At 48.8% G+C, this 26,502-nt stretch overlaps 1 protein-coding gene across 1 annotated transcript in view; it reads right to left on the minus strand.

Annotated features, from left to right (window-relative positions):
- Positions 1–5,037: 5,037 nt before the first annotated feature.
- Twist2 (twist family bHLH transcription factor 2) overlaps positions 5,038–26,502 on the minus strand; it is a 45,452-nt gene continuing 23,987 nt past the window's right edge. Inside the window, exon 2 of the mRNA XM_028755422.1 lies at positions 5,038–5,688. The gene's annotated coding sequence lies outside the window, so the exon portion shown is untranslated. The remainder of the gene's footprint in view (positions 5,689–26,502) is intronic.

The following is a 26,502-nucleotide window of genomic DNA, read 5'->3' on the forward strand; positions in this document are numbered from 1 at the left end:
CTCAAGTAATGTAAATTAGGGCAAAAATATGAATCTGGTGGTTAGTGTTTTCAGTTTTTCATAGGTGACTTTTCCTCTGTGCTCTGCTTGACATCAAGACTGTTTTCCTTGAAGAACTCTGGGTGTAGATGGGAAACGTGGTGGCTTGTTTGGGGGACAAGAAGGTTTCAGAAATGTGGAGAGAGTCTCTCAGTAGAGTCTCCTTCTTGAGAGGTCTCAGTTCCCTGCCTGCAGACTCTCAAATCTGTACATCTCTGGCATCTTCGAGGTACTAATAATTTGTGTATCTTTTTTTAAAAATCTGGAATCCATTTTTCTTTATACTTCAGGACTTAAATATTCTTGCATCTTTGATTAGAGCAGGGATTGCTTTTGATGATTTTGTCCCTCAAGTTCCTAGAAGTAGAGGATTCAGATTATTTGCTTGTCTTCTCCTTCAGAATAGAGCTGAGAATTTTGTTCGGGAACTTTATTTTTATAAAATATCCAGGCAATATGAGCTTGGAAAAGAAAGAGAAAGCAGAAGTCTGAGGTACCCCACTGAGCTGGACATCACTGTAGGCAACAGGGATACAGCTGTGTTAAGGACCCTTAGCAGCTGTGGAGACAGGCTCAGAGTTGTCCTACTCTGGGACCTGTGGCGGGGGCAGTGTTTATCAGAGTTGCTCTAGATGTGTGAACTTCCTCGCACTAGTACCCCTGGATGTTTCCAGAAAGGATGAGGGTCAAATGGCCAGGAATCCCTAAGTAGAAAATGAGTAATACCAGGAGGTCAGAACACACTTGCCTTCAGCCAGTTCCTTAGTAGCCACTGAAGCAAAGGATGACAAGAGGGTCTCCACTGTTGTGACTTAAAGGTGAAAAGTTTCTATGTTTAAAACGTAATCCTCAAAGTCACACATTAATAGTGTCAGTGGGTAGTTAGGATTAGATGAAGATCTGCCTTTGTGAAGGCATTATTGGAGAGGGAGAGAGAGAGAGAGAGAGACAGAGAGAGAATCCATTCTGTCTACCCACCCAGAAGCTGGGTGAGCACCAGGACCATGGGCTTGGACTTCCAGCTACTAGAACCATGAACCAAATGAACTTTCTTCTTTATAAATGATCTTGTTACAGGTATTTTGCTATAGCTGTAGAATATAGACTAAGGCCATCGTGTAGTGTAGAATGCCATCACAGGGCAGTGGCCTCTCCTCACCTGTCTCTGGATGATCAATTCATCTCTCCTCCCTATAGGGTTCCTTTACCAGTTGATTTCCTCGCCTGCCTCATGGACTCTGCTCTTTTCTCTCCCAACTTGCTTCGGGCTCACATGCCACTGTTCCCCCACCCCTGCTGCTGACTCCAGAGTCATATCCTTTTGGCTTTAGCTCTTGCAGCCAACAAGAGCAGCCTCTGTTTCCCAAACCCCTAGAGGACCGTGCTTGGCCCAGCTCATCCTTTTGATAGAGGCCACCCATGCCTGGGCTCTTGGCAGCTAAGTGGTTATCCAGAGCTCACCTCCCTCCAATCAGCAGAGTGGGAGGGGGAGGGAGGGCTATGTGGAAACTGGACTGTTCTCATAGGAGACCAGTGGGCAGGAAGACTGTCCACGTGGAGGAGGAAGACTTGGGGACAGAGAAAGGTCTTCTAATTCTCCCTCACCTTTAGAATTCCTCAAAATGGACAGTGGGAGGAGATGGCTCCAGAGGTCAGTGGGACCATCCAACTAATTGAAATTCGAAGCTCTTTCCAGCTGCTTAGCCTTGTCTGCCTTTGTTTAATCTGTGAATTGCTGGGTCAGTTCCAATATGATAAAGAGTCACATTTGTTAATCTTGGCATCAAAACAGCGTTTTTAAAATCTGAACAAAAACTAAGGGAGCAGTAAGTTTCAAAGATATCAGCCCAAGAAGGAAAGGAATATTTTTGTGGCTAGTATATAAAGCAAGACAATTGAGCAAAATCCCCTCTGAGCTGTGTGAATCTTTTACCCTACCACAGTGGGAAGGTGAGGAGCTTCTGTCCAATTTGAACACGAACAAACAAGTAACTTGTACCAGTGCAAGTTTCTCTCATGGGCACGCTCTGTCTAGAACCTCGCATCACGTCCCTTCACGGGCGAGCACAGCGCTGGTGTCTCCAACCTTACTTTCAGCTTGTCACTATGAAGTGAGAGTCCTTCCACTCATTCTCCTATTGAACACAGCTGTACAAGGTCTGCAGAGACCATGCAGCTCAGAGCTGGGTGCTAATCTTGTCAGAATTTCTTCTCCCCTCTGTATCCACATAGCCCCAAGCACTGGCAGCAAATTACTCAGGGCTTTATCTCAAACTCCACTCCCCCAGGTCCATTACTCATTTTAGGGACAGCCCTGTGGGTTGGGCTTGGTTTTCATGATTCCTTCTTTATAGATATGGATTGCTGTTTCCTGGTGTTGTGGATCTCATGAAACCACAAAGCCATCTCTGGGTATTCTTTCCAGGGATACATGGAGGCCTTCCCAGAGCCTAGGGAGGATGCATGACCCCAGGGCTACAGCCGTCCGTGCTCTAAGAATGCTACACCCGGCTGCATTTTTCATTTTCCTCAGAGTCATTGTCAAGGTTCCCATTTGGCCATGGCCTCTCAAGATGTCAATGGGTCAGGAAAGTTTTTGGTGCTTTCTTTCTCCTTGTGATCTGTAAGCCTGGCCATTTTTAGCAGTCATTTAACTTCTGTTCTTTATGGAAGTACTGAATACACATTTGTTAAAATGTTCTGTTGTAAGCTGATAGGGAATCCAACTCACAGGAGTGTAGGGCCATGGATTCAGGAGAACTTTGATCCAGTATCATTGGTGGGGCAAGCACTGAGAAGTGCTGGGTGTCCAGCTCTCCCTGTCCCCGGTGGCTGCATGCACTGCTCCTAGCTGGTATTGAGAAGGGGCACCCTGACAGCAACTCTGCCCCTCCCCCATGCCAAAGAACTAGAGCATCCCCAGCAGTAGTCCCAAGGCTCATTACACCCCCCATCTTGTCCCTTTCACTAGAGCTGTGCTCCTCAAGAATCACGGTAAAAAATTTCCCAGCCAGGAAAGTGGTTGCCACACCAACGTGAGGACCCAAGTTTCAGTCGTCAGCACTAACATGAAGAATTCAGATGTGGCATTGCAAGTTTAACCCAAGTGCTGGGGAGGCAGAGGCAGGCAGATCTGCGTAGCAAGCCAGCTTAGCTGAATTGATAGGGTCCTCAAAGAATGAGGTGGCAGACCAGTCAGATGGCTCAGCGGGAGAGGTATTTGTCTTAAGCCCTAAGTTACGAGCTGAGTGTAATACCACTTGGTGGAAAGAAAGAACCGCATGTGTGCAGACCTCCACATGTGTGCCCACAATACAATGTGCCCACACATAGACATACACAAAATAAATAAAAGTAATTAAAAAATGAACAAGTAAATAAATGAGGTAAAGAATGATAGAAGACATCAACTGCCAAACTTCTGGCTTCCACATGCACACACACACACACACGTACACACATGCACACAAACACACATGTTCACACACACGTTCACACACATGTTCTCCCACACATACACATGTTCACACATATGTTCATACACATGTTCTCACACACATGCACACATGTTCACACACACATGTTCACACACACATGTTCACACACACACACTTGACCATTTGCCTCATTGGTGGGCCATGAAGGCGGACATGGATGTCTTGGTGCTGTTCTTTCTTCAAGGCTCCGTAGGAACAGAGACCTGAACCACATACAGCTTCCTGCAAGACACTCAGCAGCCAATCTCGGCAGCCTTCTCTGCCCAGCCTCATGGAGACCCCATCTTGAGATGGATGCCTCTTGTTATGCCCTTGTCCCTCCCACCTCCAGTCCCACCAACTGTCAATCCCTACAGTCACTCCATGTCTCTGCCAGCTTCTATACTGCCAGCCTGTCCCCACCATCCCCTATTACTACTCCCTATAGACGTCTAGCCCATGCATTCCCATATCTCACGGGTGGTGCTCCTCAAACCCAGGAAACATCGCACGTGTGGCTTGTGGCCTGCTCCTTGCCTTGGGACATGCTGCCTCTGGCCGCATCCCTCTGGCCTCCGCTCTCTGTTGGCTGCTCTGTAGTTATCAGAGATCTCTCGGGTCAGTACATCAGCCTACTTCTGTGTTTTGCTGCATGGGTGGTGGCCAATCTTAGTGTCTTTTGCTCTATAGTCGCCATCTGGAAACGTCACTAGACTTACCACGTACTAGATGGTGTCAGAATTTGAAACCCCTTGTAATTGGTTTGCACGATTTCCTATAGGACAGTCACCCAAGCTCTGTGTACAACCACGCCCACATCAACAAAACCTGAACGTCATACAGAGCTCTATTGACTTCATGGCCCACCACCAACTTCTTTATCTCTATACTCTGATAGAAAGACCCTCAAGTAGGCCACTTCTCCAGCTTCTGGCCTCCTCTGGTGACAGAGTAGGTACCATAGGGTTCCAGTAGTCTAAACACTGTGTATTCTTGTAAGCCTGTTGTCCCAGGAAAAAGAACTTTGCCACAAGCCCCAGGGCATGAGGCCTTGCTCAGAAGAGACAGTTTGGAGCTTCTGCTGTTTCCTGGCCTTGGACTTGGCCAGGCCTCTCTAGCAGTGTGTCCCTGAGCCCTCTCTGCTTCCCCACTGCTGCGAGAGTAGTTTTCTAGACACACTCCCCACCATAGCTTACAGCCTCAGCCTCAGCCTCTGAAACTGTAAGCTGAAGTGAGCATTTCGTCTTTCAAGTTGTTCCCCGTTTTTGTCTTTCTGCTTGTTGGTTCATTTGTCACAGTGACTCTATTCAACACGTTTTGGTTCCTAGGCCCAGGTCTGCTGACACTGGAGTTAACACAGATTAGAATTGCTGGCTTCTAGAAATTCCTACAACTATTAATGTGTGGAGAACCAAATGCATGTGTCTCATCCTTTCTCTTTCCCTTCAGATCAGAGTGGCAACAGATTTCATTTCTGCAACCCTCTCAGCTGCCAAGCATAGAGATGAGAACACGGGGAAATGCGGGACTGTGCAGGCCTCTTTATTGTTCCTGGGTGTGGGGCGTTATACACAGCACATGGAGTCACTTAGCTGGTAAAATATCTCAATAAATAATCAAATAAGCAACATATACACTGAACAGGGAATATAAAAACTGGCTAGCTGAGCAGGTCATGGAGAAGTAAAGAACAGGAGTGTGCAGGCAAGAATTCCAGGCTTCCTCGAAACAGTCGCGGGAGGTCTGGGGTGGGAAGGATCTTGGGTTCTTGTTCTGAGAGCCTTGGTCCAGTTTAAACAGGTTCTACAAGAATGCATTTCTGTTTTATTTAAAAATATACATTTAAAAAGGCACTTAGAGGGAAATACAATCCAATATATATCCTTACAAATGTATTCCTGAATCTAGAACTTTCCAGAAAGATTCCCCCAAACTAAAACCCAGGAGGAAGATCCAATGGTGAGGAGATGAGGACACAGAAGTCACTGGCAGGAAGGGCGGTGCCCATCCCATGGTATCACTGAGAAGGATGTGAACCTGGGTCTCTGTCCCCTGCTACTGTTGTCCCCTCTGAACACTTGGGCACTGGGGTCATGAGGAGCCACGAGGTTGTCCAGGTGTCACAGCCATGGACGCATCCAGTTCCGCTTACGCCTGAGATGTGCAGGTGGGTCTGGAAGAGAAAGAGAGGGAAGTGAGATGTTGTAGCATTTGGCATTTGGGAAAGTATGGCTTTTTATGAGGGAAACTCAGGCTGCAGGTATGGGTGGAGAGCTGGCTCTTTTACTTGTGCCACTCCCAATTCCTTCCCCTGAAGAAGCTGGGCAGGGAAGGACCTCAGAGTTCCCAGGCCCTGGAAGGCTGCCATCCATACAGCACAGCACCATCTTCTCAGGGCCACACACTGGCTCCTGGGAGAGACGCCCTTGGGCTTCCAGGGTGAGGCTGCTGAGAGGCCACTGTTGATGGTGGCTGACGAGGACTAGGAGGGACTGGATGAGCATGCAGGAGAATAGACAGCTCTGGGGAGAACTGTCAAAGGCAGATAGACTTCTCTTTGTAAATTCTTAGGAATCCATACTTACGCTTTGGAAAATAATTGCATTAAAGTATGCAGGAAAAAATCCTAGGAGCATTACAACTGATTTCCCCCAAAGTATAAATTCACACTTAGAATACCATAGCCTCAATGTCCAGATAAGTATGTGATATGTGTACATAGTGTATGTGGTGTGTGTGTGTGTGTGTGTTATATATGTGTACATAGTAGATGTGTGGTGTACACATGTGTGTGTGCTATGTGATGTGTGTGGTGTATGTGTGGTGTGCGTATGTGTTATGTGTGCTTATAGTGTATGTGTGTGTATAGTGTATGTAGGTGTAGTGTATGTGTGTGTGTTATGTGATGTGTGTGGTGTATGTGTGGTGTGTGTATGTGTTATGTGTGTGTATAGTGTATGTAGGTGTAGTGTGTGTATCTGTGTATGTGTGTGTGTTATGTGATATGTGTGCATAGTGTATGTATGGTGTGTGTATATGTGTGTGTATAGTATATGTGTGGTGTGTGTATGTGATATGTGTGCATAATATATGTGTGGTGTATATGTGTATATGTGTGTGTGTGTAGTGTATGTGTGGTGTGTATGTGCATATGTGTGCATAGTGTATGTGTGGTGTGTATGTGTATATGTGTATATGTGTGTGTGTGTAGTGTATGTGTGGTGTGTATGTGCATATGTGTGCAGAGCGTATGTGTGGTGTGTGTATGTGTATATGTGTGTGTATGTGATGTGTGTGCATAGTGTATGTGTGGTGTGTGTGTATGTGTGTGGTATGTGTGTTATGTAATGTGTGTGTATAGTGCATGTGTATATGTGTTTGTTATGTGATATGTGTATATAACGTATGTGTGGTGTAAGTATGTGTGGCATGTGATGTGTGTATAGTGTATTATATAATACATGATGTGTGTGTGAATAGTGTGTGCATGTGGTATGTGATATGTGTGTATAGTGTATATGTGGTGTGCAATGTGTGTGTGTATGTCTGTGTGTGATGTTACCTAGTGTGTGAGGAGGGTGTGCCTCACATGTGTACAGTGAGGTGTGTAGCATACACTGTGCTGTGTTTCTCGCTCCCTCATCTGTCAGTGAGATCTACAACTTTTCATGACTACAGTGTCATACAACTGATTTTTAAGCCATGTGAGACAGTGAAAACGGGGCCAGTCGGGCTTGCTGCCAATGCCAGCTTACAAGCTCTGCTCTCATGGTGATCTGGTGTAGGACCCTTCTGGGGGTCACTTAGCACCGCCTCTACTGGGGCCATCTAATGGTAGCATTTGGATGTGGGCAGTGGGTCAAATGTCATGTTCATGAAAGACACTGTATTCATATGCCACACATCCATGACCTGTGGGACAATTCACGCATACCTACATATATGGACATACATATGCATAATATATGAACACATATGGCTGCAGTGCACTGGGTGCTCTGCTCAGCAGCACCCTACCTTCCCTTAGTGAAAGCTGATTTTGAGCCAAACTTCCTGGAAGGGGTGGTGTGTAGACAGACGGGGAAAGGGCATCTGCAGGAGGGATGTCCAGGTCTTTGAGGAGTTTGGAGGTTTTGACAACAGATCTCCACCACTCATCTCTGCCCACCTTGAGCTCACTGAGGACAGAAGTTGGTTGATGAGCCAGAATAAGAGGGGGTGGCCATTAATTCAAGATCGCTTTACTGCTGCCTGGTTCCCAGAGCAAGGGGAGATATTAGTTGGCACAAGAATCAGCAGCATGCTGAAAGTCTCATCCAGGTGGGTCATGAAGCCAGTAAGGATGGGGACAGCCAGGTCTGAGCCATCTTCTGGGCTGCAGTCACCGCAGAAGCTGCATCTGACTTGTTAGTGGCTGTTCAGGGCAGCACACCATACTGCCACACCTACACTGGCCAGTGTGCAAAGGCCTCAGACATTAAACATTACTGTTCCCAAGACCTGAGCTCTGTGAGGGGCTTCTTAAAACTCCAGAATGCTTCCCCCTTCTGGAATTGTGACAACCATCTAGAAAGTCTAAGATTTTCAATCAAATTAGGCATGTGCACACACACATGGACACACAGACACAGATTCACACACAGACACACATACGGGCATATAGACACACACAGACAGAGACATATACATGCAGACACGTGCACACACAACTGTGTGCTTGCTTGCTCTCTCTTTCTCCCTCCCTCCTTTTTTTTTTTTTTCAAGTTCAGAGTACTCCAAATATTTAAGCCTTTTTAAGTGGTCCTGGGCAGAGAGTCAAAGGCTGCTGTATTGGAGAATGTGGTCATAATTAGATAATTAATAGAAGAGGAGGGGACGCTAAATGGAAGCCTTCCTCAGTGGGAGGAAATAATTACAACAGCTTTTGATATCTGAGCTGAGCCAGCCCTCCACGGGAAGCACAGGATGGTCCATGAAAAGCCAAGAATGGCAGGGGCTGTCCCAATAGGGTAGGTTTTGGGGGTTGGCTTCATCTGCCGGAGAGGCCTGGGGCTCAGGCAGAAGCAAGTGGCAGGTTCATTAGTCTTCTTGACTGAGAGCCTCCTAGCCTACCCCCCTTGATGTCACCTTGACCCCCACATGTCTGTAGACATGGGCAAATGTAAAACATCTGGGCTCAAGATGGCCTCCCCACTGATGGGCTACCCGAGCCCCATGCGTGGGCCTCCTGTGGCTCACTCTGCCTCTGCCTGGGTCGAGCAGGCTGCAGAGCTGCAGCTGGACTGACAGCAGTGTTCAGTCGTTCCTGCACCAGACTCTAGACACTAGGAAGCTCATAAGGGCCTCGTGCTGGCCAAAGGAAGGCATGCTACACTAGTGAGTCTCCAGCAAGTGAGGCAAGGAGAAGGGCTGGGAGGTGTCTGTCTGCCACACGTCTGTCCTTCCACTCATTCTCCCTCTTTCTCTCTCCTCTTTCTTCCCTCCCTTTCCTTCCTTCCACCCGTGTGCACATTCATCTGTCTCCTAGTATGTGCTGAGTGTCTGGCATGTGCAAAGAACGGTGTTAGTTGCAGAAAACGCAGAGAGTCAGAGGATCTGACAGAAGAAGAAACACACATATAAACTAGACCACGGTGAGATGCTGAAAAGCATCTCAAGGATAGACTATGGTGGAGATGCTGAAAACCGTCTCAAAGAAAGTGCAGGCCAGATGGTGCTGTAGGGGAGACTTAGCTCAACTATCAGAAGGAGCACAAAGTACACACATGTGCATGCACGTGTACCCACACGCCTTCATTCACATACAGATGCACACACATATATGCAAGCTTGCACACACATTCACATATACATGCATACATGCACAGACACACATGCATGCATACATGTGCACAAGCATACACATATATGCACACACACACACACACACACACATACACACACATGCACACATCTGGGTTTCTCATGTGATACTCCGAAAGGTGGAAGGAGAAGTGACCATAGAACCATGGGCGTGGCCATCATCTATAGTACAAAGAAGTCCAGTGTGCTCCCCTACTGTACTTGACCTTTTTGCCCCTAGAACGAGAAGAGGGTGAACTTTTGGCTCCACATGGCCCTAAGGCCTGTCAGTTTGCTCACATGGGTCAACCCCTACCAGTCTATTCCTACCTTCCTGCTTTCTACTTCCTACACTGACACTCTGCTAGTCCTAACACCAAGACCCTCTTACCTCCTGGGATTCTGGTTCCACAGAGGTTGGGGAAGTGGTAGGCTGAGTAGGAGTACAGCTGGACTAGAAGCTGAGGATACCATCAGACCACAGGGGTCCTATTGCTCATCCAACTTGGGGAGCACTTGGGCTTCTAGAGAGCCCCATCTTCTCTGCCTGGGGCCCTTCCCATCCTGGATGAGTCTAGACACAACTTCTGAGTTGCCTGTACCAACTACCAGTGGGTAGCTGGAGAGAGGGGATGGACAGCAGTCAGGAGTCCCTGAACTCTGACAAGCAATGACCAAAGAGGACAGCACATCAGGTGCATGGGGCAGAGACTTCCATGAGGAGCACCTACTAAGTGGCCCCAGGGAAGGAGGTGCTTCACTTTGAAAGACAAAGAGCAGGTTAGAAACTATCGAAAAAGACTTGGAAGCCATAAAAAGCTGAGGGATGATGAGGTTTTAATCAAGGAGATGATTGGAGAGGCAGAGGTTGAGACGACTCCCTGCCATCTCAGGATGGGCGTTAGCCTCTGAGGAGAGAGAGAGAGCAGGAAGATCCTTCCAGCCAACAAAAAGGAAAGAACGTCTTTCCATGCTACAAAGAAATTTTTGGATTCTGAATAATAATAATAATAATAATAATAATAATAATAATAATAATAAAAACCTTTTGGGACTCAGATACAACAAGAAACAAAGCCAGTCAGACTCTCAGTGGTCTCCCCTGACAGTTCTAGAATGTTCAGACCCTTGATGGGAAGAGATAGGCACCAGGGAAGCTCTCCAGGTGGAACTCACAGCTATGGGACCAACAGGAACCTGCTTGGGTATCCAGCGTCTGCCTCCAGAGTGTGACAGGAGACAGCATTACCCACATTGCCAAATGGAGGGTTGGAGAGACAGAGAACTGCAGAGTCACTGTGGGCTGGGCTGGGAGGCTGACAGGCTCTGGAGCTGCCTCCTAGGCTGGGGTACCCCTAGGCCTGGCAACCCACGCTTTTTGCATCTCCCCAAAGTTGCAGCAGGGAAATGTCATGAGCCAGTACTCGGGCTGGGTGGTCCATCTGTGAGCTGTCCCAATCCCCATTTTAGCATTGCCTAGGCTGGCTTCAGATTTGCAAGCTTCCTGCATCCCAAGTACCTGGGTTACAAGTGTGAGCCACCACTCTCAGAAGGCCGTCTTCTTAATGACTGCTCTGTCTACCAAACTGAGCAAAGAAAACTCAGGACAGAAGAATGGACCCATGACTAACTGCCACCTAAAATAACCCACTTACCAAAGGTCCATGTGATCTATATGAGTAGGTAAAAAAACCTAGGTCATGGGATTTAGCAGAAGCCACAAGGGACAGTAATTCCTACCTGTGTGATGCCACCTATTCCAAAGTGTAAGCAAAAGGGTACATTTTCTGTTTTATTTTATTTATTCATGCCTGTCATTTTAGAGCCTAATTTTAGAGCCCTATAGGTTGATAGAAAGATTTCCCATCTATACTTATTTTCAGTCACAGCCTCCCTCCCTCAAAACACAGCCAGGCATCAATACAAGGGTACAAGTACCAGAGGAAGGAACATTGACATGTGCATCTGAATGAAGAACTGTACAGCATCAGCAAATCTGCTAGGGCTTTTGTTGCTTTGGTCTGGTTAATGTTATAGGTAGGTTTCAATATGTAGCCCAGGCCAGCCTTGAACTCTCAATCTTGCTAGCTCATCCTTCCAAATGCTGGGGTTACAAGTGTAAGCCTTGCTACTGTTTTTAAGAACTAATTTCAAATGACCTAAAATGTCAATATAATTCGTGGATTCAGAATGAATAGCAAGCCACAAGGCTGGAGGGCTGGTGCAAGTACCTACTTCATCACACACGGAGGTCAGGAAGATAGATCTGTAGCCAGACCTTGTGCTAACTACCACCATCTACTCAAGAAAGGGGAGGAAGGCCTTGGGGATGTGCTTCACATTCTCTGAGCAAAAACACTGAGCAGGACTAATGATTGGACCTCCCTTGAGGGTCATGGACCTACTGTGTGTGCTTGGAAGGTCATGAAGACATTTTCTGTCAGTGCTCAGGCTAGCCAGACTGTCATGATGGTGAAAGTTCTTGAGGGGAGAAGCTATCTCCTTTCCTAGCTGAGGCCCTATGCCAGCTGTGGTGGTTTGAATAAGAATGGCCCCATAGGCCGATATCTTTGCCCAGTTGGTGGAACTACTTGGGAAGGATTAGAAGGTGTGACCTTGTTGAAGAAAGTGTCACTGGGGGTGGGCCTTGAGGTTTCAAAAACCAATGCCCCCCTCTCACCCTCTCTGAATACTGCCCGTGGATCAGGATGTGAAGCTCTCAGCTGTTGCTCTAATGACATGCCAGTCTGCTTTTCACCACGATGATCACGGACGAATGCCACGAAACTGTAAGCAATCCCCCAGTTAAATGTTTTCTTCTAAAAGTTGCCTTGGGTGTGGTGTTTCATCACAGCAAAAGGACAGTAACTAAGACACTTGTCAACAGCATGTGACATGCACTTAGTAGCTATCGAAAGAGGGACACAGTGAAGAGAACAAAGACAATTTAGAACAGGGGCTTCCACCAGGCCTGGCAAGCAGTGGCTGCCTACTGCAGGAGGCCTGGTAGGCCCAGACCAGGGTGGGCTGAGGACATCTCAGGTAGTGGGATGAGGAATGAGAGAAAGGTAAACTTTGCTATGCCAGTGACAGATCGTGCTGGAGGACAGTGGACACAGGCCCTGTCTTCTGGCCCTCATACTCTGTATTGTATGAAAACTCAGCTGTCACCTGTTACAGAAGGACAGTTGGTGAAGACCACACTGACATTACTAGGCAGAGAGAAGACACTACCGAGCCCACCCTCAGGCCAGCCCTGCTCCCCACCGCCCCAGAGACTTCCAAGGCCCTAAGACCAGTAGGCGATGCTGACATGTGTGCTTTCTCAAAGCTGGCAGTCAAAGTGTTTTTCTCGCCTTGACAGAGAGGTAGAAAGGTGGGGGTGCCCACCAAGAGGCCCAGGATGATGGGTCACGCTCATAGTGAGCTTCCTGAGTCTGGATTCTGCAACCCAGAAGCAGGCACAGTGGTCGCAGAGTGTGACTCAGGAGCCTCTCCGTTGTCACTTGGGACCCCAGAACTGCACCTGCACAGAATGAAGCTCCCAGTTCTTGTAGGCTGCTTCTGAGCATGAGCAGTCTGGCTGCTCACATTCGGTAGCAGCTCAATTCTGTACAGAAGGAAACTGAAGCCGAGACCACCCATATCACACAGGAAGTTAGTTTAATGGTAGACGCAAGCCCGTGGACATTTTGCTCTTCCCTGTCTGGGCCTGGCTCTGCCATGGCCACCATTCTGAGATTGGGACAACTCGTTTCAAAGATCTCAGACATTTACGCCATGGGTTTCTCAAGAGTCTCTTGTAGGCCATGTGGTGGACACTGATGGCTACTGTGACCACCAACCTAAAAAGGCAGGTACCAAGTCACCTCAATCAGCTAAAAGGGCTTTATTTTCTACTGAGTAAGAGCTTCAGGGAGAGCACAGGGCCTCTGAGGGGAGACCAGCTCTGGGCAGCCTCAGGCCTGCTGCCAGCCCCAAACTACATGCACACACACACACACACACACACACACACACACACACACACAGAGCCATGTTGCTGCCTCCCCCAGCAGGCTGTCATCTTGATAAATGTATGTGCACAGACAGGGAAGAAGCAACATGTTTTGCTTCCAAAAGCAAAATCTTGTTCCATTCCAGATCCTGCAGCTAACTCAGCTCAGAGTAAGGCCGGGCAAGGGCAGGTCACAGACAGGGGATATCTGTAGACAAAGAGATCACCTCACAAGAACCGCAAGCCACGTTAACCTGGATTCTTCCTGTGCTGGCAAGTTAGGAGTAACGATCCAGCTCCCTTGCTGGATGCTAGATATCAGGAATTGGGTACTAGGAATTGGGTGCTGGGTGCTAGGTGCTAGGAGCTGGGAGCTAGATGGTATGTGGGAGTGACTAGTGTATACTTATGGGATAAGGGTGGGGGTATGCAAAAGTTGGGCTTCCTTCTCTCCAAGACAACATGTCTGCCTATTCATACCTCTGAGCAGTCTCTGGATGACTCAGGTGATGGGGAAGTCATATGGGTAAAATACAGAGCCACAGAACTAGCTTCAAGCCCCTGGCCCACTACCAGTCTGAGGCTTCTGAAATGAAACAGTAGCTGAAAGAGACCTTTTGGGGAGTTTGAAGATGGGGGTTGGGGGCACTTCTGTGGGATGAAGGGTGTCAGGGGGCTCTGGAGGAGGGATAGAGACAGGCTGTTCTTTCTCTGAGGCAAATGAAAATTGCCAAGCAATAGGCCTTTTGGGACTCATTTGTTTTTATAGTTTCCTCTGGGTGGCTGTGCCCAGGCCCCTCGCAGGAGGTTCCTACCCTTCAAAGGGCTATTGTAGCATTCACCTACCTGAAGCAGCATCTGTGTGGTCTCCTTTGTGGGCTTCTGGTCCTTGACTCTAAAGAGCTGGGCCAGAGCTTGGCTGTGTATCTCATCAGACATCGAGGAGGTTGTGGCACTAGCCATAGGGTTCTACAAAGCCAGACAGAGCAGAGACGGAGCCACCCTGGTGGCAGAAGGGGTCCTTTAACCCTCTAGGATACAAGGATTCTCTACCACCCTATAATGACCCATGGATCACATTCCATTTCCTCCGTAATCCCAGTTTGTATATGATGTTCTTTGATCCCCCCACCCCCAGGCTTGGGATGGGGTAGGTCACAACTGTATGTTCCACTTTGGGCCCTGCCGCTCTGATTCTGCTGCAGCTGGTGTGGTCTTGGGAAGGGTGACCGCAGTGTACCTGTGCTGCTGAGACCTCTGTGCTCACTGACTATCTCTGGGTGGCAGCACCCTGGTGCTTTTGGACCCTGGCAGGTAAGTCATTTGCAGGAACGATGTGGGTGGAGTTGGACAACGATGGCCACATAGGTCTTCCTGACTTCTGTCCTCTCTCTAGCTCAATGCATGCATCTGTCCTGGGCTTGCTGTGTGTGACAAAGGGGAGTCCCCTCATTCCATTCATCACCCCCCCTTACCGACTGGGCATGACTGTCTCCTTCAGGGACCCCAGGCTGACTTTTTGCAATGACCCCCAACTGGTGGCTCCAAAATAACCAGAGAAGTGTCAGGTTTGCCTCTATCCCAGGGTGACCGCAGGGTCACCACAGGGTCATTTTCTATCTACCACCCATCGATGACCCCACATCCCAAGAGCTAACTCTGTCCCTTTGTCTGTCTCCTGGGAGCTACCACAGCAAGGCCAGAACCAGTGTCCCACTGGCTAGGCCTTCCTGTTTTCCTGGCAGCCTCTTGCTCAGTAAAGCCTGACTTTTCTTCCTCATGGGCCATCAAAAGGCTGCAAAGGGCATTCCCTAGCCTCAGAGTCACAGTGAGCCAGATCACCAGAGGAGCTGAGCCCTCTCCAAGCCCTGCAGTTTCCATGTCCAGGAACGACTCCTCAAAGTGACTTACGACTTCCTCAGATGTCGCTGAATCAGCTCCCAAATAAAACCCAGGGGAGAGAAAGGAGGATGAGAAACTGCTCCCTCCCAGCCCTGTGGTGACAGAGGCTCCTTCAGGGACCATCTAGCTAGGCATTGTCATCTCAAGAGACAGAGAAAACACAGGATACAGGTGGGCTAAGATGGGCAGCCAGAATTCACGTCCTAGCTGGAAACACCATTTCACACGCAACAGGGCATGCAAGCACACACTCTGGGGCATTAACTCAGCAAATGCATTCAGATGACGTCAAGGAACACAGGCTCGCCCCCCCCCCCATGCCAGCACTAGCACCAGCTCGGCAGAACCTGAAGGATGGCTTCAGGAGGGCACACTGGGGATGGGGCATGCAGAGATGACTGGGATTGTCCTGAACCAGCTCACTGCTCACTTTAGGGATGAATAGTACAACTCATTGCAGCAAACAGTGCCACAGGTGTCCTAATGAAGTACTCGTTCAAGTCCGCTCCGGACTATGGTGCTGTGTTGTGGAGTCAATATGCATTACAAGCACAAACAATTCCAGTGTAGCACTGCACAGGCTTGAAAGCCCTCAGCACTATCTGCAGGCAGTACGAGAAGGACCACAACAGAAAAACAGGGCCTAGCCAAGCAGGTGAAATGGGAATCTGGGGTGGGCCAGTGTCACTCTGGGGAAGGGTGAGAGGCAGATGGGACTATATATGACACCCTGGAGACAGTGGTGAGTGCTGTGGACACACGGATATGGGATATTTGTAGAACTGAGTCTGGCAAGGAGAGATGTGACCCGATGACGAGGGAGGGATCCCTCAACGGCCCAGAAAACTGGGGACACCAGACTCAACAGGGCCAGCGGGTGTCACAGAGGCTATACTGATTAACTTACACAGATCCAGGAGTTGCTAAGCTTCCAAAGCAGGTCTTTCCAAAGCCAGTCCTGGGGAAGGGAGGGAGGAAGGGAGGGAGGGGAGAAGCAATACAGCCATCCTTGTGAAAGCTTACTATGTTAGGATTTGAATGTAGAGTCCAATTCTGTAGCTCTTTGCTTCCTGCCTATGATAAAACTCACAGAGCAAGCTGCAACAGGTCAAGTGGAACAGCAGGAGGCATCCAGGAGGGAGAGCAGGCAGGTAGCAGCCCAGCTATCCAGAGGACTGAGCCATCAATACAGGATAAAGGAGGACCAAAGCCTGAACTGTAAGAGGCGGTGGAGGAAGCAGAGGTAGGAGGACGACCTAGGAACAATCTCTATATGCAGGGTGCAACAGAAATGGTGCCCAGACTCTGGCTGGTGACACCTTGGTCCTTTTTCTATGCCAGGCTCCGTGCTTTATTTGGCTGAGGCATGCGACACACTGACCCAGCAGGTGCTTGGGGTCCACACTTTCCATGAGCCTCTCTGAGGTTCTGCAAGTCCGTGCACAGCCCTAACCATGAAGTGTGGAGGGGCAAAAAGCAGGGCGGTGGAAGCAGGCATTCCACAATCCTCACACAGTCACACAGTGCTCAGGGACATCGAGTCAGGAGAGCTGGGAAAAGGCTTTGTATTCACTTCTGCTCAGATGCTCTGTCACTTCAGGTCACCTGAGTGAAGAAGATCCAGAATTATGGTCATAATTGCTACATTTTTAAAAAGTAATATCCCTGAATTAAATTCCATATTCATAAATGGTGAGATATTGGAACACGTTTATGCATTTATTTTGTTCTCCAAGTGTTTTTTAACTAGAAAAGCAATTATTCTGTATTTTCTAAAACAATGAATTTTTTTTATCAGTAAGAGGCATCATGAGTGATGGCACATGTGTGCACATTTCTGGTCCTATTTCTAGAGAAGAAAGCCTCCCTGGGAAACAACTGTGGGCTATGGGATGCAGGGTGCTCCTGGGCTCTAGAACGCCGGGAGTCAAGGCGAGAACCGTGGACCTGCTAACAGCAAGGATGACACCCTGTGACGTCAGTGTCAGTTCCCTAAGCACCTGCCTGGCTCTGTGAGTATGGCTGTCAGGGTGATCATCCATCAAAGAACTGTAGACATGGTCACAAGAATGGCAGGCAGCCTTCTGATCCAGCAAATAGCATCCTTGGGGGGCTTGCCTCCCTGACCAAAAATGCCCAGGACACTCCATCTGCACCAAAGGTCAACTTCACCCCTGCAGCATCTCCTTCAGTACCTCCTTCATCCATCTTGTTTGATGGTATGCACAGGAGTGGGATTGCCCTCCATAGGCCCAGGCTGAATTGGGCTCATTTCCCTGTAGGCGTCTCTTCACTCCTGCATGCCAGGCAGCTCAGGGACAAATTGTCGGGTCTCCCTCTGCAATCCTTGCCTTATCTATAAACGGACAATGCAACCTTTCCAGAAGGTGAGGAGACACCTGGCACCTGGCTGGTGTCACTGCAGATTAAGAATTCTGTAATGAACATGTGTTCCAGAACAGTTATTAACAATTGAGGCCACCAGCCCGTGAAGAAGAGAAGATGCTCCAGGCCACCTGCATGGGCTTCTTTGGGATTCCAGGTACCTGTTCCTTCCAGGTTATGCAATACTAGAGACCACAGATATGTGAGCACAAGCAGAATCTTCTATGAAAGTCATCACTCAATAATGAACACTGGCCATACAAAACAAGCATAGCATTCTGCTCTAGGCCCAGAAAGCAGAGACTGGTAGGGAGAGGTTGTCTGTCAAAGAACACACTAAAGACTTCTATACCTTGTCATCGGACATACTTAACACAGAATCATCCCTAGGTATCCTGGGACCCCCAGAGAATACCAACATTTGTGGGTGCTTCAGTCCCTCACATGAAATGGAACAGTATTTTCAAACGACACGCGCATCCTCCTGTAGACTTCAGTAAAAGATCCTCCTATGTTTTGAAGAAAAATAGAGCATGCCATAGAAAAAAATCTCTTTCAACTGTTTCCAGTCCTAAAGTGGTAGAATTTATTTATAGGCAACAAATACATATATACACATATGTGTAACATATATGTGTGTATTGCATGTGGACACCCATCTATATAGAAACACCATGTATAAAGGTATGTATACATTCGTGCATAAATGTACACATACATGCACACACATGTGAACACACATTCACATATGCACACACTTGTGCACATATAGATACATACACATGCACGGCACACACACACACACACACAGACAATTTCTTCTCTAAAAAGGGCAACTTTTTACTCAAGTTCACTCTGGTTGTTATTTACTGAGTACAAGGTTTGGAACAGAGATTTTAAACTCATGTGGTCCTAACTGGTTTAGGACCACATCAGGAAGTCAGTGTGAATACAGGTTACTGGGTCAGCCATTCAGACCCAGCATCTCTTCTTGGCTGGCTCCTTCAACCCTCTCTCTCTGACCCTCTGGGACTCCAGGGATAATCACTTGTCTGCTGCTAGGAGAAGGGTTGCCTGCACAGAAGCAGCTGCAGCTTGGAAAGTGGGGTGTATGGACATACTCAAGGAGGGCATTGGATTTTTGAAGAGCATGAATGGCCACCGGATGTCTAAGGACACCTCCAGCTCTCTGTCTCTTGTGGACTTGCCCAGGGAAGTCATCTGTGGGACTCTTAGACTCACAAACATATCTTTGCATTGTATTTTCCTATTGAAAGTGAGACTATTCCTAAGTTTGAAAGTCAGAGGTGACTTTTATTTTGAATTACAGCAAAACTTAGGGCCCGAGATACCAAACCAGATCTTGGAAACCAGTAGAGTGGAGGTGCCTACTTCAGTCTCCGAAGGCTTGCTACAAAGTTTCCAGCAGAACCAGACCTGATGCTTTCTATGGGAACCAACTCTGTCCTAACTGCCCATTAAAAGCTTTTAATTAAGACTTGAACTCCATCTTAACATCCCAGAGTCAATTCTTTTGCCAAGAGAGACCCCATGAATATGCAAAATGGTTTTAATGTCAATTTTATAAGCGGCTTCTGCCATCTACTTAAGGCCTTGATCCAAAAACCCACCTTCCCGCCCCATGTCTCTTTAATCAAGCTTGGTCAGTAACTAGATGTGATGCAGATGTCCTGAGAGGCTTTAAAGAATTCAGGTTGAATTCACTTTAAACAAAACACTGCCCTGCAATCAAATAAAAAGGATGAAAGTAAACCAAGAGGAGAAAAAAAAATCAACAAAACCCTCACCCGAGGCAGCACTCTGAAAATACTAGTAAATTTGAACCACAGATAAAACCTTGAAATAATGCTTATGGAAAGTGCAAGAGAACGAAAACTTTTCAGCCTTCTAATCTGTGCATCTTTAAGGAAATCTGATCTTGGAGAGCTGCATCCACTGTTCACATAAAGTCCTGGGCGAACCCTGGAAGAGTTTTATAATTTGTGAAAACTGTAGTAAGAAGTGCCTCCCGTGGCTGAGCTCCTGGTGCGTGGATTTTAAATAGCTTGGAGGATACACATCTCATGGAGTAAATGCAGAGAAAGAAGATTTTTCAGGAGGCCATGAAAGACAGCAATGTATTATGGGATTGCTTTCCGTACTAGCGGTGTGGTTCTGCCAGGGTGAGTTAGGCCTCGCTGCAACAACATACAAGCCCCCTGAATGCTGAGGTTTAATGCCGCACTCTCTCAGTTCTGGCTTATTGGGGTTGGCAGTGTTCTGCTCTACACAGTCAGGCTGGGACTCCGGCCCGACTCAACATCCTACCGCTGGGCCGTGTATCATTTTCAGGAACCAAGAGCAGCAAGAGACATCAGAGTGATGCATGCCAATTCTTCTATGCTTTAGCTGCAAAATACCAGCAGCACTTCCTCCCAAGGCTCATTGCTTGGCACTGGTCACATGGCCCCACCCAACCTCAGGGATGGGGGTGGGTGGTATTCAAGCATGTTCTGAGACCTCAGACATGACATATTTTCCAGCCCAAGCCTTCTAGGGCAACAGCGGTGTGCTGCCAGCTTTCTCTCTGTCCTCCTGCTGTGGCCGTGGGGTGAAGCTGTAGAAACAGCATTGGGGGTTTCCGTGTGACTGTGCTTACTGGCATCCAACCACCACTGCCGAACGCTCAACTTTTCTCACCTCCCATCCTTCCCTCAACCCCTCTGGCAATCTCTTCATCCCCCTAGCTCATAGACATCGAACCGAAGGCCAAACACCCATCACATCTGGATGGAGACATGGAGCTTCACGGACACCTCACATCCCTGACAACCAGAAGACAGCTCAGAAGCATGCTTGGGATGCAGGGTAAGGTGAGCTCATGATGGAAAGACAGAACAGCCGTACAGGCTCGCCACTCGCACCCCTCCAGTATCTGAGAGTTAGATTTCTCCTGCAAGCCTTGGACTGTGAACAGGGAAGGCATTTGAATGCGTTGCGAAGAGAACACGCTCTCCTTAAATAGTCGACCTGGGGTTTAGGGTGTTGTAATTGGTTGGTAGAAGACAATTAGCTGTGGGAAAATCTAAGCCACAGGCACTGCAGTGGTTAGTCCACAGTCTCACTTCATTCTCAGTCTGGAACACAGTCGCCAGAAGGACCGGCCGGACATTACGATATGAGGACCATCCTGTTAGCTTACGATGAAGGTCATTGAATGTCTGTCTTCGTGGGGAAACCCCCATGAAGTGAGGGTTTAACTCTAGGCTGAAACTCCAAGTACAGTTTTAAGATCACAGATCAGCCCCTCTCGAAGCACTCCAGAAGTGAGAAGTGTCTCAGTGGTAGGTACCAATCTCCAACCAAGACCCAGGCTTCCCTAAAGCTACAGAGGCCAGATCTTCAGTCTCCTCCATTCGGTACATGAAACAGGCCAAGACCACTAGCAATTGTCAGGGTTTTTGATGAGGCACCACATAGGCCCCTGGAAGTGGCTGTTAACCAGATGAGCTGGGCCCTTGACTCTGCAGAGCCCTGCCATAGCCCAGGACATAGAACCAGTGATTCGAAGGAGGAATCGGGTATTGCTTTAAAGCCCAGGCCAGGGAAACCTAGAGACGGAGGGCACAGCCTGGCTATGATGGCTTGGCTTCTGACCATCTGCGTGATTTAGGCCGGATCTGTAGACTCTCTGGATCAAAGACTAGGAAAATGTGGTACCCAGGGACAATGTGCCTTCAAGCCCATTGACGGTGTACATGATCTCCACAGACAAGCTTTGCTCTGCCTTCACCTGCGCTGTCTCAGGAAACTAGATGTGACGTGATCACTGAGGGGAGAATGCACTGGTGTGAGCAGCTCAGACACAGAGATCTTCCTCAGGCAGGAGTGAGCTGTTGGCTGAAAGCCCACCCTGTTTAGCAAGCTAGCACTGGGGGAAGGAACCCTTTTTTCAAGAAACATTTCTATCACCTTAACCTCAGCCACGTATGCCAGCACCCAAACAGAAGGACCTGTCCATTCCCTGCCCCCAGACTTACCCTGGGGCCTGTGCAATGGAACCTTAACCTTGAAGTTGGCTCATGAGTCACTCCAGGCTTAGAATCTTGTTTTGGATTTAACCCTTAGCATGCTAGGCAGAGCAGTTTCAGAAGCCAGGTTTGAAGGTCAGTATGAATACCAGGTAATGTGCAGGGGAGCCCTTGGGCTGGGTGGAACCTTCCATCCCTCTGTCTGGGGGACTCACAGGATCTTACTCTAGCAGCAGGTGGCAAGGAGACCTGAGGTATCCCTGGGTACCAGGACCTCAGAGTAGAAGTGAGGATGCACAGGTGGCTATTTGATAAAGGTGAGGCCTTCATCATCCCCCAAGCACTGTGAGTATCCACAGTGCCTTCCTTCTAGGGAGGGGCTAGGCTGCCTGGCTTCACCCTGAGACTCCTGAGAGGAGGTTAGTGGCTGGGGGGCAGGGAGGGGTTCAGATAAGGAGGGTGATGGAGAGGTTGAAGGCAGCTAACACTGGGTGAGACAGACTGAAAGCAGAGCTGCCAGCCTTATCAGCCATCAATCACTGAAGTCCAGCTGATGCAAAAGGGAAGACCAGCCAGTTGTGTGCATCTCACAGAGGGGAAGGCAGAAACAACAACTCCCTTGGCCTATCTCCTCACAAGGCTTAGCATGTCTCCTTTCCCAAGGCCTTCTCTGATGCCCATGGAGCCGGGAACATATCTTATCCAGCTCCCTCAGTGGGCTTGGGGCTCCTCCCCAGCCAGGCTTCTAGAAAAGTCTTTGCCTCTGGTGCTAAATGTTTTCCCACACCTTCTGGCTCTGCTAGACTTAGAGGGGCAAGGAGTGCTGAAAGCCACTGGGCAGTCTCCGCCTCACAGTGCATAGAGCTCTGGGTATCTCTATCCACGATCCCTTCCCACTCTGCCTTTTCTCTTCTGGTTTTTCCTGTTTAATGTCAAATAAGCCAGTCAGGCTCCTCGGGGACCCACAGCTGCAGAAGCAAGCAGGAGTGGATTTTAAATCAGTAGAGAATTTTAGAAGTGAGTCAAATGGAAAAAAAAAAAAAGCTGGTATGTGACCCTGGGGCTCTGCTGCTCCCACCAAGTGCTCAGCATTCACCCCATATGTGGGTACCCTGTATGCATGGATCTCTGTGTGCTCAGATCTCTGTGTGTGCAATGTTCCCACTGTGAGTATGGAATCCTGTGTGCACAGCTCCCACTGTGTGTGTGTATCCTTGTGTGTACACGTATGTGCATGAATCCTTGTTTGCACAGAATCCCACGTGTTCAGTCCTCATTATGTCCACAGGTCGTCGACTTTTTGCAGCACCTACTGTGTGCGTAGGTCTTCATTTGTACATAGTTTCTTATGCATGGATCCCTCTGTGTACACACATTATCTTCATGTGTATACATCTATGGGTATAAATCCTCCCATGCATGAGTTTCCCTATATGTGCAGATTCTATATGAATTCCCCTAAGTGTCCCCTATATCCCTTTGTACTCTTACAGAGGATGACATGTTACTCACAGGGCATTGCCACAGGAGGAAAGGGTCAGAGGTGCCACCCAGTCCAGACAATAAAACGTGAGTCAGTAAACACCAGAGTCTCTCCTAGGTGTTCCCAGCACTGCTCCAGTGAGCAAAGTAGACAGTGGAGTCTGAGGTCAAGCTCAGTAGTAGGGCACTTGCCTAGCATGCACGAGGTCCTAGTTTGCATACAGAGCCTCACAACCTAGCTTAACAAGTATTTAAGTCACAGAGAGTGGAGACTTGGGTACTCCATGCCCTCCCTTGAGTTTCTAGAATTAGCTGAAAAGCCAAACAAAGGAAAAGAATCACGAAAGGACAATCTAGATCTCTCTCATTCCTAAGTAGGAGGACCAGTGTTGGGAGCTGTTTGTGAAAGCCTGGCATTTACTATCTGTCTGGTGGCTTTGCCTTAGCAGTCCCTCCTGGAGGGACACACCTGGCTTAGGAAACCTGATCCTGGGTGCCCCAGCTTTCTGGCAGAATAACTCAGAAACCATGGTTATATTTTGTTTTCGAAAAACCTTTGCCCTTGGAGGACTTTCAAAATTGAGTTCTTACCTCCTGGGACTCCAAGCAGACCCCCACAACCCCCTCATCAGAGAGGGAAATCAGTCTGGAGGTTGTAGTGCTCTCTGCTCCTGCAGGAGTGTGACTCAGGAGTCTGAGTGCTTTTACAGACCATCAGCTGCTGGTTGGGAGGCAGGGTGCAGAAAGAGACACTCAGTCACGAGGCTGACTGTGGGAGCTGGGATGAAAGCTACGGGCTGCAGTTCCTACATGCCTCCCAAGGACTGTCTGTTCTGTAAGGCAGGGCATCCTGGCACAGCAAGGGACACTGGGTTTTTGTTTCTGCTGAGGCCACAGCATAAAAGTAGAAAACCAGGATGATGTATTTTCCTGCCTCCTTTCTATCTGATGGCCTTGAAGGTTCTCAGAAGGCAAGTCATCGCAGGTGGACTCCATTTTCCTCACCCCTGAGCTATACACAGGGGCTGGAGTTCCATGACTTCCAGGCCACACCACACAGCTAAGTTCATCCAAGATAGTCACCTGGGTTTGCAGTGAGACAGGTCCCAGAAAAGTCCCTACATCTGGCTCTTTGTATGTGGGGATGGGGAAGAGGGGGCATTAAAGGCTGGCATGGCTGTGAAGCCCAGACCCTCAGAAGGAGACCCTTCTCCCTGGATCCAGGAAAACCCTGCACGCCATCTGCAGGGCACGTTGCTCCTCTAGGCATGTTGGTACAGGAAGCACATGCACTTGTGCAGGTGAATGGATGGGAGACCACTCAGCCTGGTGGCTGAACTGAGCTGATCTGAGATGAAGTAGAAGATCCCACAGCAAGGTAGCTTGTCTAGTCTGACGCAGGGCAGAGACCCCAAACTTATCCAACCTTGCTATTCTCTCAAGATAGCAATGTTCCTGGAACCTAGCCCTTGTAAGAGCCCCAAGAATTCTCTTCTCTGGGACACTACTCCCTGGCCCAGGCAGGCTGAGGTCATGACTGAATGAATGAGCAAGGGAAGGAGTGGGCAGGCGTTTGGGACAGTGATGGGTACAGTTGAAGGGGAACCACCTATGCTGTCATCAGAGGGCAGGCTCCCTCAGGTGCGGCTGGTGAGAGACGAGCCCTGGGTGAGTCTGGCCAATGACCCACATTCACTCAGTATGATGCTAAATATGAGTAATGGTTCAATATGTCAGTGGCCTAGGGTTGTATCTGAGGTCCTCTCTTTGCACACACAGCTTTCAGCCTCCCCCGAGAACTCACTCTTGCCAGCTTTGAATCAGACCACCTAGTGGTCACCGTGCATCCAAGACTCTATTTACTCTGCTGTAGCTAGCTCTTCATAAACCGTCTCTGTTCATTTCCCTAGGCAAGCCCTTCTGTACCCCATCTGCACCAGAACATAATCCTCCCTTCTGCATTTTCAGGGAGCCTCCTGTGAGTACTGACTGACAGACCAGCTTCCCAAAGCTGTACATACACACCAGTCCTAACTGGGCTCCTGCTCTTCATGGGTATGGTTTTCAGATGTTGGTGTAGAGTAAGGGTCATGGGGCAGAGGGGGGCAGGGATGGCAAATATGCTGGGGCAGCAGGTCTGGCAGGGAAGACACACATGGGCGAGGCTCATCATAAATAGCAGAGGGATTCTGAGAGTTGAGGATGCTCATTCTAGGGAGGATGGGCTGAGAGTGTCCCTCACTAGTGGAGAATCCATTTTCAAGTTCTTCAGTAACTAAATTCACTAAGACAGGGCCAACCCCAAGCCTTTAAAAAGCTCAAGCCTGGTAAGGCCAGATCAGACTCCAGTGAACAGAGGGAGCCAGGCAGGCTATATTGTCTCAGGATGGGTCACTCATACTCTGGCCTTTCTGTGTTGGGGGAATCTCCTCCAAGCACTGCATCCAGTGCAGCTTGACCACAGGAGACTCTTGTTGCAGTATGACTTCACGCTTTATGACTTGGGTGTTTCAGCCCCTAGAGTAAGGTCATCTGCTCCTACATTCAACACACCCAGCCTTTCCACTGTCTGCAACATTAACACTTAAACATTCAAAGGCAGTCAGCTCCAGAAGGTGGCCTGCTATAGAAAGGTGCACAGACTCCCGCTACAAGGCCTGCATCCTTCTGTCTCCACTAAATGTGTCCCAGTGGTCACAGGGAGCTGCCAGAGACTGTTTGAGACTTAACTCTGTAGTTGCTCTTGTTCTTAGAGGAGCATGCTCCTGTGTGGCACCTCCTGATGGAGCAGACTCTGGAGCAGGGTGGAGAGCACCTGGGGAAAGCGTGGGCCCCTGCTGTTCCTCCCTACATCAGAGCCAAGGGGCAGGAGCTGACCCAGATCCCTCCCAGCTGGGCGCTGACAATCACCAGACCCCTGCACACCGAGCAGGTCCATGGATTCCCATGGCCTTAAGGAGTCCAGGGCCTTCCTAGATGAGTGGGTGGGAGGCTGCCTGCTTCTGCGTTTTGGGATGCTTGGAGGGGCCATTTGCTGGCTGCCGTGGAACTAAGGCTGGAGGGTTTGTCAGGAAGGTATAGGGTGAGGCTAACTGTGCACAGTAAGATGAGCTCTGACAGAGCACACAGTGGCCCACTCACGGTGGCCAGCTGAGGCAAGGACTAGGAAATGTTTTTGGGGGAGGACACCCAACACAGAGCTTACTACCCATGCCCCTGTCTTACTACCCTTACCCTTCTGTCTGCTGAGTATCAGCCCTCCCTGCCCCCCCGTACTGGGAATAATGCAGCCCTTTCTACCCAGGGGTTTGCACTGTCCCCTTCACTCTAAGCCTGCCTGTGACAAGCG

This window comes from Grammomys surdaster, unplaced genomic scaffold (genome assembly GCF_004785775.1).
Source record: "Grammomys surdaster isolate TR1022 unplaced genomic scaffold, NIH_TR_1.0 126059, whole genome shotgun sequence".
NCBI classification, from domain to species: domain Eukaryota; kingdom Metazoa; phylum Chordata; class Mammalia; order Rodentia; family Muridae; genus Grammomys; species Grammomys surdaster.